The sequence below is a fragment of the Rhagoletis pomonella genome, unplaced genomic scaffold (genome assembly GCF_013731165.1).
Source record: "Rhagoletis pomonella isolate Grant_MI unplaced genomic scaffold, Rhpom_1.0 Rhpom_scaffold_00007, whole genome shotgun sequence".
Taxonomy (NCBI): domain Eukaryota; kingdom Metazoa; phylum Arthropoda; class Insecta; order Diptera; family Tephritidae; genus Rhagoletis; species Rhagoletis pomonella.
The window spans coordinates 29,056,434-29,069,817 of record NW_023458561.1 but is presented as its reverse complement, the minus strand read 5'-3'; the positions used below and the strand labels follow the sequence as shown (position 1 = coordinate 29,069,817).

Genomic DNA, 13,384 nt, shown 5'->3' with positions numbered 1-13,384 from the left:
AATCTCACGTGCAAATTGAGTGACAAGATATTTGTTCTGGTCTATATTTTTTGCTTATCAATGTTTTCTATGTATTTATATATTAATATCTATTAGGGTTCCCATCGAAAAAAAATATTAAATTTCAAGACCCTACCCCATAATTTTTAAAGATTTATAAGTTAGAGGCCGCGACTTGTCATTTTAGGTAGGAAAATTTTGGTTTGTATTTTTTATTCGATTTAAATATTCAATATGTTCTGAAATAAGGATTTATATGCCTTTAAATTATGTAAAACGATTTATTTTAATAAATCTGAAAAAAGATTACATAGAAATTTAGAAAATATTAAAATTTTTCAGCGAAACTTTTTATTTTTTAATTCAAAGTCAAACATTCTAAAGTAACTTAAGTTGTTTTAATTAAATACCACAGATAATTTAGTAGTGTTTTAAAAAACATCTTTAAAGCTACACAGAAAAGTAATCACATTAAGCTCCACTAGTACTTTGCTTTCACCGAGTTGTCATCATTGCTTTCCTAAAACCTGAACATTTCTTGATACTCCAAAGAAAAAATCTTAACTTATTAATTACTGTGCCTGATTAATACCCAAAAAATCCCGTATGCATACTAGATATTCTTCAAAATTCCTATTTCGCAAAGTAAATCCCGAATGTGCATATGAAAAAGTTTTAATACCTGCACGTACGTACATATATATATAAGTCCATAATATTTTAAGTGAAAATATGAGCTTTGGTTTAGAATTCATCTCACTAACTTTGCATTAACCACTTTGTACATTTGTAAATATGTAAGTATAAAATTGTAGTTGTATTTTTTAAGTCCACTAGCAGTAAGCAACTATGTAAGTATGTAGTTGTATAAAGCGAATAATATACACATGCCATATTTCCCCCTATTCTATTTGCTGAAACTATTTAGTACGAATTTATATCCACTAACCCGCATATCAGTTTATAAATACACATATGTACATACATGCAAATATTTCTCATCAAATAAAAAAAAAATTAAAAAATATCTGAATTTAGCTAAATTCTTCCCACAGATAAAACCCACAATTTGTTAGCCTTATTCCTCAATTTCCTCCTCTATTCGAAGTACTAAAATTTGTTTGCATACACATAATTTTTGTCTATATTTAAAATATATACCTACAGACTATTTCACCTAAAAGTATGTGAGAAATATTAAGCTTTGAAATATATTTGTATGTATTTCGCTTGGATTTTGTTGAAACTGAATTTATATACACGAGTGAAGAAATGCAGTGGTGGCGATCCCATTTTATAACAATTTCTATATATTTGGAATTGTAAGGATTTATAGAACATATTTTAATAGCTAATTACATTTATTGCAAATCACATCATTATTTATCACTCAGTTATGTTTTCTTTATGAGCATATCGAGCCCTAACCGCCAAAATAACGTAAGCGACACTTTTTTCAATATTTTCTTTTTGATGCAGAAATATTCGCAGAGCATCTAGATGCATTTCTGCATCAAAAAGAAAATTTTGAAAAAAATGTCGCTTACGTTATTTTGGCGGTTAGGGCTCGATATGTTTGTGCTTAGGGTGGTCCAACAATGCATTCCGAATTTTAATGCTCTCACCTCCTAGGATTGATCTGTATTTAAAAAATTTACCCGTTTTTTTTTATTTAAGAATTCAAAAAAAAATTCGAGCAAATTCTGCCTTTTTTTTGTGGGGGAAGAAAAAATTTTTCGTGGAAATTGTATACAATTCATGAAAATCAATATTTTAATTGATATTCTGTTCATCGGCATAATGTCTCCCGATTACTAAAAGTGCAACATCAAATAATTCGCATTAGCATATTCGAAGCAATCGTACCAACCAAGAATCTTATTGTTTTATTTAGAGTATTCAGCATATTGCATTTAATTGTGGATATAATTTAGCAAAACTCAAATAAAAGGTAAATGCAATTCACCGAGGTATAGATAAAAATTCTTTTAATACTGAGTCAAAATCAAAATCCAGAATGCGATGAATATTGAGAAAAGCTAGACCATTGTGTGCTCATTAACCTGCCCCTTATTTGTATGGAGAAAATTTTTTGCTAAGCTACACAACAAGACTCCCCCTAGAAATGTTCCTTTGGTCATAAAACCGTACCCTATGAAAAAATTATAAATCGGAAAAACGTGCTTCGAAGGGCCCTAGAGTTCAGGATTTTCATGCAATTTTTCACAAAGTCTACAAAATTGCCTATAATTTAGTGGGAAATTTAATATAATGTAATAGCATATGATGTAGTTTTGCCCCCTGATGTCAAATATGACTAACCTTTTTTAAACCTCCCCAAAGTTATTGAGGTTTTTTCAAATTTAGAATTACAATTTTCTAGGTAATCAGAAGTTAAATTTTAGCTACTAAATTTAGATCAAATTGGTATGAAGAAAAAAGTTTGTAGTTGTAGCGAACTTTTGATGCACTTTACTTCTATTTGAGACATAGATTATGGATCCACAGTCTCGCCGAAAAATTTTATACCGGAACATTCCGCTATCTTGCGTTTTAGGTTATAAAGAAACACTTCTGTGATTACGAATCCGCAAGCATAAAGTTTCCATCAGCTCCAGATTTTGAAAAAAAAACGAGGTCAAAGTGTCAAAAAGTCAATGTCAATGTTTTAGAAGCTCTAGCAAAGAAACAACCTTCCTGGCTTAAATTTAACCAAGATCTCTCGAATAAGGGGCTGTTTTTCAAGGCAGAAATACACTCGGAGGCTTGCCATTGCCTGCCGAGGGGCGAAAAAGGATTTGTTTCTAAATTTTTTTTTGCGATGTTGCTTTAACCAGGGCTTAATCTCAAGCCCTGCGGAGTGGAAGTGCGCACTGCTTACCACTACAGCACAGCGGCCGCCAACGGGTATAATATAACCAATTGAGCACAAGTAACTTATCTGGAAAAATGTGCTTGTTGGGTATAAATAAAAGCTGGGATATATGCAATTGGCAGCAATTGTTTAAATTTCATTCAAATTTCTTTGTAATAGTTGCAACAAAACGTGTAAACAATGCAATCTAAACGACAACAATAAGAACAAGTATCATTGTTGGTGAGCACAAACAATTCGTTTACAGAGAAATAGATATCTACCGACCAAATGGACCAATGGCCATACGCACTGGCACGCAAACTTACACACATTTGTAACAACGCAGGCACGTGAGAGTGCGGCTGTTTTTTGTACACAAATATGTATCTAACTGTCATTGTGTGCTAGTAAGGTATACATGCATACATATGTATGTGTAACCGCAAGCGATCATGTGGTCCACTAAATTTGTACATATATATACATATGTATGTATGTACATTAGACTGCGTCACCAAAAAAAGTTGTGGTTCTTCCGACGGGATTACAAAATTTATTATACTATAAGACGTTCACCAAAATATTTCGGAAAAATATTAAGATTTAAGTGAGCTGTAGCGATGTGAAAATACCTCAAAAAATTAAGTAGTTATGAATAAAAATAATTTCTTAAAGAATTTTTTTTTGGTGGGCGTCTTTAAATATAATAGATTTTATAGTTCCAATGGAAACACAGTACCGATGTTTTTTTTTTTTTTGTGTATGGGAAGTGATGCAGTCTAATGTACATATATAGGACACTGTAGGCATTTTGTGTGCAAGCTTTGTGAATAGAACACCACGCAAACAAACAAACAAAAAGTAAGACAATAATAACATAAATGTAAACTATGACTACTCTTTTACAACAATAAATGAACTCAAATAACAACAGCAACCACAAACAATGAACAGTAACAAAGTAAATTTGTATAGGCGGCAAAAGAAAGAAACAATTATTAACAAAAAGTGCGAGCTACATATGAAAATAAAGACGCGAAGCAACAACAACAAGCAAAACAATATTCGAGTACAATTTCAATAGCAGCAACACCACCAACAACAATAGCCCCGAAAGTTGAACGCCTTTGTGGAGGCGGAATCGAAATTATGCCATGAATGAACAACAACAAGGCATAAAAATAACAGCAGTACCAACAAAAAAAAAAAGTGCTAACAAAGGAAGGATACGAGTATGTGTATATATATGTATGTACATACTAAGTACACATCTGTCCGGTAGCCATGTGAAATTAATAAAACGCGTGCGAAAATGGTTACGTATAAGCCGTGGTGTACATGGAATTAAATTCCAGCATATTTATGATAAGCAAGCACAGCATGTACATCGTTTGTATGTATATATTTTTTTTGTGTACGTATATACATATATACATGTGGGTCAATCCATGCAAAATTGGCCAGTGGGGGAAATCGACAATTTTTAATTTGGCTGAATTTTGGTCAGAACTTTTTTTTTTACATATAGCTATGTTCTGTTAAAGGAAAAAAATGTTCGAAAGCTCAAAATTTTAGAATTTTCCGTATTTGGCAAATTAATTTTTTGAATGTCTGAAAAATTATTAGAGTTAAAAAAAGGTCTCGTTTTAAAGGCTATAATTGGGGCTATAGAAAAAAAGATATATAAAAAATATTACGGCACTTTTAAATTTAAAAAATTTTAAATGAAAAACCTTTAACTAATCTCCAAAGGCATTTCTTTTAAGACATACATTTTTCAAAAAAATAAATTTCTTCTGAAAACCCTAAATTAAAAGAAAAAAAAAACTGTTTAACATAACTTAATTTTTTCAAATTTCTAAACCTTAAAACAAAAAAAACGCTTCTTTTAAAATTTCAAAATTTTTTAAGATCGGTTGGGGATACTGTAAGAATTAGGCAAACATTTTTATGAGTTTTTGCTTCTATATTTTTCGAAGTTTTTTTTATATTTTTTTATTAACATAAATATTTAGCACCTTTAAAACGAATTTATAACCATTTTCGTACGTATAATAGTTTTTGAGATATTCAAAAAATAACTTGCAAAATACCGGAAATTGTAAAATTTAGTCGAATTGGTCGATTTGTTATGGATTAACCCATATGTATTAACATCCAGTTATATATGTGTATACATATCATGAATATATTTATATCGCGGAAATATTTGCCTAGTAAATATTACTTTCTGCACATATTTACATACGCAACCAGACATGGGCAAGTGGGTTGTGCAGGCAAATGAAAATAAGTATCTTACATACACACATGAATGTTCGCTTATACATCTGTAATAAATGTGTGCGTAAGTATTATAGTTAAATAAATTGTTATTGCTCAAATAAGCGGAAGCGTATGAAAGTAATTGGTAATGAATATGAGAACGCGTTTTTTACATTTGCTTTATGTAAAAGTATAGAAGCAAAATTAAATAATTTCAACACTCGTTTTAAAGTAATTGTGCTCTACGGAAAATATATGTTTTGTTAGTAAGCAGAAATAATTAAAATAAGAAATAATGGTAAATACATTAGTTCTTGCACCTATTAAATAAAGAATAGTATTTAAAAGTAATTTTTTTTTTCAAAAGTCCGATATAATTTGTAATAAATTATTTTTTCATTTTACAGTACATTTATAGTGTTTGAAAGCCCTTAAGTTTTTATGTAACTACCAACAAAAGCAAAGCAATTTTAAGACTTCTTATAATAACTGCACTAATAATACAATTAAAGGTTCAGGAAGATGCAGCTGACTTGCATGGTCTAAGGCAAGCTACAATCTGCCAAATTTCTGCTAGATTGCAAAAATGGCTTTAGGCTTTATCTGCATGGCAAATTCGTAGGAAAAGTAGGTGGATGTAATGCGCGAATTAAGAAAGAATATTGAAATTTTCCGGGCGTGATTGGTGCCATTGATTGCACCCACGTTAGAATAAAGAAAACCGCAGGACATCTTTCGCAATACTACTTATATTAATAATAAAGGTAGCATTTTTCATTCCTTATAAATATGTATGCTTACTTATTGTCCGCCGCGTAGCCGAGTGATTAGAGGTGCGAACTTCCACTCGGCGGAACCAAAGTTCCATTCCTGGTCAGAGCTACGTACTAAAATAAATTGTTTCTAATATCGGTCGCGTTCTGGCACTCAAATACAAATCTCCCGATTGTATTTCTGTCATAGAAAAGTTCCACATAAAATCCATTTGCCGTTCAGAAAAATGTGTAAGCGCTTAAATTTTGTTATTACATCATTCTTATTGTCATTGCCCGGCAATTTTTATTCAAAATGAGTGTTTTTAATTGAACCCAAAAATTATATTTTTTTATTATACCCGAGCGCACTTGTGCACAAGGGTATTATAACTTTGTTCACATAACGGTTGTTTGTAACAGGCAAAACGAATCGAGATAGATATAGACAAATGTATACATAAATGATCAGAATGAAAAGAGAAATCGATTAAGCGGTGACTGTCTGTCCGTCCGTCCGTCCGTCCGTCCGTCCGTCCGTCCGTCTGTGCACACGATAACTCGAGTAAAAATTGAGATATCTTAACGAAACTTGGTACGTGAACTTCTTTTGGGCGTGGGACGGATGGTATTGAAAATGGGCGAATTCGGACAATAACCACGCCTACCTCCCATATAACGGTAATTTTAAGAAATACGAAAACTGCGATATTTTAGTAACTACTGAAGATAATTCACTCAAAATTGATACTTACAATGAGTTTCAGACGGAAAACATGAATATTATAAATTTTTGGAAAATGGGCGTAGCCACGCCCACTTATGGTTACATGTGTATATCTTGGTAACCGCTGCACCAATTTCTTTTAAACTTGGCACAGTTGTTGGCCTTTGTACAGCATACCAAATGGCCGAAAATTTTAAAAATCGGACAATAACCACGCCTACCTCCCATATAACGGTAATTTTCAGAAAATCGAAAACTGCGATATTTTAGTAACTACTGAAGATAATTCACTCAAAATTGATATTTGCAATGAGTTTTAGACGAAAAATAAGAATATTACAAAATTTTGGCAAATGGGCGTAGCCACGCCCACTTATGGTTACATGTGTATATCTTGGTAACCGCTACACCAATTTCTTCCAAACTTGGCACAGTTGTTGGTCCTGGTACAGCATACCAACTGGCCGAAAATTTCTAAAATCGGACAATAACCACGCCCACGTCCCATATAACGGTAATTTCGAGAAATACAAAATCTACGATAAATCAGTAAATATTGAAGCTAATTTATTCAAAATTGATGGTTGCAACAATTCTTTACCAAGAAATACGTTTATGACAAAATTTTGGAAAATGGGCGTAGCACCGCCCACTTGTGATCACATATATGTATCTCGCTAACCGTTCTACCAATTTGTACCAAGCTCGGTATGGTTATTGTGCTTGCCACATAAAAGCAAACCGTTGAAAATTGTTGAAATCGGACTAAAATTGAGGCCGCTTTTCATATAACGGTAAATTTCAGAAATTCCTGAAATTTCAATATTTCGAAATTTAAGGACGCTAATTTACTTAAAATGTATACACCCCGGCTTATCATGTAGCGGTAGCTTTCGGAAAGGTGGAAAACATATATTTAATACTTGCGCCGGGTATTTAATGTTCGGCTCCGCCCGAACTTAGACTTTCTTACTTGTTTTTTATGTATTTTACCAGCTAATATTGGATCACGTAAACGGTTTTCGGTAATAATTATTTTTATCCGAAATGTGATTCTTGAAGGGTCGTCTCATACTAATTTTGTTTAGTCCCGATCGCTGGAACATGGACAGCTTTAATGATACTCCTAAATTTTTGTATTTTTTATACACAAAAATCCTACAGTAACACGCAGTTGATTTTGAAAGTCAATAAAATGGCAAAAGCAGCAATTTAATACACTTGTATATGGGCAACAACAAAAACAAATATTACTTTAACTGCTTTGTCTTGTATACAGCCACTCGGTAATTGGATGATGTCCAATAACATGACACGCTATCACGCAAACGGTTAATACATACGTGTGCATACGTGTATGTAAATGTATAATGTGCATATGTACGTATATTAGACTGGGTTGGCCCATATCCTGAAAACAAAGTTTGCAATTACCGTCTCCCATTTCTTCCCCTAGTTAGGGAGCTCACTTTGAAAGGGAGTTTTTGGGTCAAGCCAATGTTCGCCTTTAGTGAGTCTTAAAAACAGCCAGAGTGAAGAGGTGTTACTAACCCTTTGTACTTATGGCTCGATTTCAAAGTGTCTCCCTTTCTGGAAATGAGGATTAAAGATTCTATTTATGTAAATATTTAAAGACTCCATAAAACTAAACATAAAAAAATTCAAAAATCTTTATTACGATCTCATTAAGGCGACCAAACGATGATACATCTCAAAAACGTATGGTTATCTTCTGAGCAACTTTCATTAGGGTTATCAAAGCAGCGTTAATACAACTTCGCTCTTAATATATTTAATTAAACATTTCAATATATAAACGATGAATTTTTTTCCTTTGAAGCGTAAAAATGAATGTATTAACTAAAAAATTACAGTAAGTTGAAATGTCTATTTTGACCAGAGGGAGTAATTCATAAAATGGATCACTTTTTCAGCGGCATCGAATTTTTTTAGTTTGTATGTTAATTGAAATAGACTGTCCGAGACAACGTGTAGAGGGTTTATAAAGTCGTTTTTCAAAATATTTTTTGAATCTAAAAAAAATTCGAAAACCTTACTTTGAATACTAATTAAGCAAAACCTATGTAGCTAACATATGACTTTGCCAAACATAAGCGGCGCCTGATGAAAACTCTGAAAATTTCAAGTCATATGGGCTGTATTTCTTTATTCATTCTGAACGTTTGGAATAAACTTTTTTGTTTACTTATTCTTTAGAACGTTCCTGATGATATGTAAACGTATATTTCAATGGCATTCTGTTCATTCTGGTTGTGAAATGGGTTTATCCGGAATGTATAAAGAAACGCAGCCATGGTAAACTAGTTTTTGCTCAAATAATACCCAAAAAAAAAAACTTTTTTAAATGCAAAAAAAAATTAAAAAAAATATATATATATTTAAAGAAACGGCTTTATAAATAAGGACTACCAATTTCAATAAATCAAAAGTATTACTACGACATAACGGAAAAAGTGATCCGTTTCACGAATTCTCACCCCGTACTCAAATTTGATGTTGATATGTATTATAGCATTTTCTTTTCTCGAAAAAAGGCTGCACTTATTCTGCCTTGTGTTAGCGCTGTCACATTTTCATGTTCTTTTCTCAGCCCTTTCACAAGGCGTCGTGTTCTTTTCTCAGCAGGTTGCGCTCTGATCCGGCGAAAGTGCTGCCTTTTCTGCCCTCAAATAAACGTGAGGGTGAGAGTTGCATGGTTGATTTTTAATTTAATCTTGTAAAAATTCAATTATTTTCCCTATCAGAAATAAGTGTTTTGTTTTAAAATTGTTACAGGCCAAGTGAATAATTCAGCTTTATTAAGTTCTATAAATAAATTGTGATGGAGTAGTACATTTTCTGTTTCATTCTCATATAAAGAATGCAACATTTTCTCAGGTTTCAGGGCAACGCAAAGCGAAAGTTCCCATATAAAAGGGCAGAACATTTTTGGAGAAAAGAAAACGCTATTAGACACTATTGTTACTCATACGCCATGGCAAGCGAGTAACTCAAGCGTGCAGGAAAGTAATTTGATGTTCCCACGATTCGTAAACCGCCTAAATAATATATCGTTAAGCTTCCAAGCAAAAATCACAGCGCTTACTAAAAGTGCTTAATTTTCTGTGGGGTAAATTTGTTTTCAGTTAGGTATAAACTGAGTTATAAGAATTTAGTAGACTTAATTGACATGCTAGGTCGGCAGGATCACAAAAGGATGTTTGTTATAAAAAAGATTTTCTCATCGATACAAAACACTTTAAAATCGAGGTATAAAAAAAAGTTAAAAAGAGAATTCGATTTTGGTAATTGCAGATTGATTTTCAAACCCAGTCTAATGAGCACACATACAAATACATATGTATGTACACATATCTTCGTTGATGCTTTTATCCATTAGTTCATACCATCATTCGCGTGCTTGCCACTGTAAGCTTACGTTGACGGAAACGCATTGGCCTTGTTTACCATGCCACTTACTGAAATTTTTCTCCATAGTGAATTTCTGGTCAGCACTGGTCGTGTTCCAGTGGCATTGGTGGCAATGTGCCACGTTTCGACTGGACTCGGCTTTTTTCTTACTTGATAACCAATTTGCCGGTTTAACAATTATCAGCGCATGTGTTGTTGCTGCAATTGATATTGTTGTTGCTGTCACTTTTATATAAGTCGTAGCAATGCATATTCTGTATATACATACAATACGTACATACTCGTAGCTTGTCCGTTGCTTCAGTGGCTTTGGTTTTATTTCAACATTTTCATTTCACTTTTACTTACTTTTACTTTTCCTTTTTACTTTTCATTTTGTTTCTGTTTTTATTTTGGTTCCATGCGCTTTAATTGTTTATAGTTGTTGCATTGGTATTTCTTTTTTAATTACAAATATGTCAGTTTGTTTCATTTCTTCGCTCATCCATCGTCGTTTTAAAGTCCTCGTTAATTTTTCGGGTTAATTGATCGATCGTCTGTGACAGGCAGTTAGGCGCCTGCAAACGAGCAAGAATTTCTACATACATACATAAGTAAGTACACGTAAGTGCATATATAGAGTACGTTCATATGTTTGTGCACAGTTGAATTATGCAGGTTAATAAGAACTACATTTGTCTTTTGACGACAACAAGCTTCTAAGTAAAAAATATATATTTTTTTTTTAATTTCTCGGTATGTCGTTTTATTTCTAATCATTTTTTTTATAATAGCCGCAAAATAGCCTTTTCACACGATCGAATAAAAGAAGGTTCTTTAATCTATACAAAGAGATCAAAGGTGTTCTTAATCGCACATCCCTTTGCCAGTAATCGCAGAATCATTCAGCAGTTCTCACATTTTAACTGGGTGCATTCATAAATTGATACCTACTTTACTTACTCCTACTGCAAAGTTATTATCACATAGATATTTTCGATGTCGCTATCGATATTGTAATCGACCCGTTTGTCGATATATAGGGGACTTACAATATGTGTTAACCATCGTAAAATCGTGTAAAATAACGATTAAAAAGGTTTTAGCAGATTTCCAACTCCACCGAAATGTTTTTAAACTGATAAAAATATGTAGTCAGCCCCTATAAAATCATTCTAACCATTGTTTTACATAAAACAATTTTAAGCTTAAGATTTTACGACGGTTAACACGACTTGTGAATCCCCTAATTGCAATATCTTTGACCTATACTCTTTCGTATATAAATCGATATACACTTCCCTGCAAAGAGTTTGAACTCACTTGAAAAAATCGTGGTTTTTTTGTATTTATCGCTTTAGTTATCGTTTTCAGACCGTTTTGAACCATGACACTGCCGACGTTAGACTTAGCTGTTGTCCTTAAACATTGACACCGTCCATACAAACCAACGCGATTCTTCCAAATGAATCCAAACAGACGGCGGAGCAGTGTATGTATATGTATATTTACATACATATAAATTCATAAATTTTATTATAACCATCGATATCGACATTTAGTTATCGATCTAGTTATTAATATCGCATTTCAAATATTATTTCACTTACTATTTTCCTTACTGAAGTAGAGTTACTTAACGTCACTTTTATCGATACAATCATCATCATTTTCGATGATAGTTATCAATATTTATAACGATATAGTTATCGATATTTTTGCCGATATATTTATCGATGTAGGTCTACGTCTTCCGATTACTATTCAACGTACTTGTGTTAGCTTACAAATTTCGGAGAGCGATGAATTGCTTATCACCATATCTATCGACTTGGCCATATCCAGATTCGTATTCATAAAGATATAATTATTATTTTAATCATCAATATCCTCCCCATTTAGTTATCGATTTATTTATTAATATTCCTCCAACCATCGGTTCGTGAATTATTTTCCATTTCAGCTTCGATGTCCTTAACCTCTTGTTTATCGATATATATATTGTATATCGGTATAACTATCAATATATAAACATATTTATTGAACATTAAATTTCGTATTCGTATACATTTGCATACAAACCGAAAGCACTTTCAGTAGCCAATATTGTTCTTTGGTCTATTCTTTAGATGATACTGCCGCAAGTTGGCAGCTGTTAAAAGTTTAATGTATGTATGTACGTATGTAAATTAAACCGTATTTGAAAAGAAAAGTTCGCCATACACACCCAAGTCTTAAGTTTTTTTGCATGGAAATTTTGAAGAAAGAAAACTGTTTTTAGTCGGTGGTGAGGGTTGCACTTTTATATTTTTCATCATATATTCAGCAATTTTAGTCAGATTGTAAACTATGATATTTAAATTTTTTTTTGTTCCGGACATCAACCACCACGTTAAGGTGCTTACCTACCTAATTATCTCAGCTCCTAGTGATTTAAAATACTACCCTAATGTCAGTAAAAAGTATTTTTTTTTTTGTTATTTCCTTCTTACTCAATTTCGACACAAAAAGGAGTCGAAATTACCTTGCAAAAATACTTTGGACTCTGTGGTGTACAACTATTTTTTTTTCTTGTAAGCTTGTACGGCCTAATGTTCATAGGTATATGAAAATATTACGTCGACTGTATGTGAAGAGAAAATAAGGAATACTTAAATGTCACAATCGATTTTGAATATTTGCTATGAAAGGATTTCAAAAATATAAAACCCTATAATAACAGCAAAATCGGAGCATTCTCATAAATCCGCTTTATGATTTACGAATAGTTCGAGCAAAAAAAGTTTGCGTTTCATGTGACAAAATTTTTTTATTAACAACAATAATTTTATAAATTATATTTTTATTTTAGTTACCATTGAGTACAGGGTGTCGTTTCTAGAAAAGTGTAAATAACTTTTTAATTTCACATAATCGAGTAATTATTCTTTGGTAACTCCTAAAAGACGATAATCAAATGTGAGAGTTATAAAATAAATCGATTTCGCTCTTTCTATAAAGTAACGAAAAAACAATTTTACTTTCCTGAAACACTCATATATTATATCAGTTTTGATAATGAATTATCATATATTTGTGACACGCTCTAATGTGCACAACACTCTTCAATTGAATAGCCACATCACTTACATTTAATTAACATTTTACGTTATCGCCAACACGTTCTAGCTTATGTACATATAACAGCTATTATTTTAATAATTTAGGATTTATTTAAAATATTTGTATACCTAGTTTAGTGTTTTCTATTTTCCCTAGCGCTTTAGTTATGTACTTGTCAGCAATAAAATTCCTGTATATAGTCCCATCTTTCGTTTTCTCTCACTTCATCTTCTAATCGCATTAGTAAAAAAAAAAAACTCACCATCTGTA

The 13,384-nt window shown here is 32.2% G+C and overlaps 1 protein-coding gene across 1 annotated transcript in view; it reads left to right on the top strand.

The window, feature by feature from the left end:
- The window catches only part of LOC118743776, a 452,583-nt gene that overhangs the window by 291,581 nt on the left and 147,618 nt on the right, over positions 1-13,384 (top strand). The window lies entirely within an intron of this gene.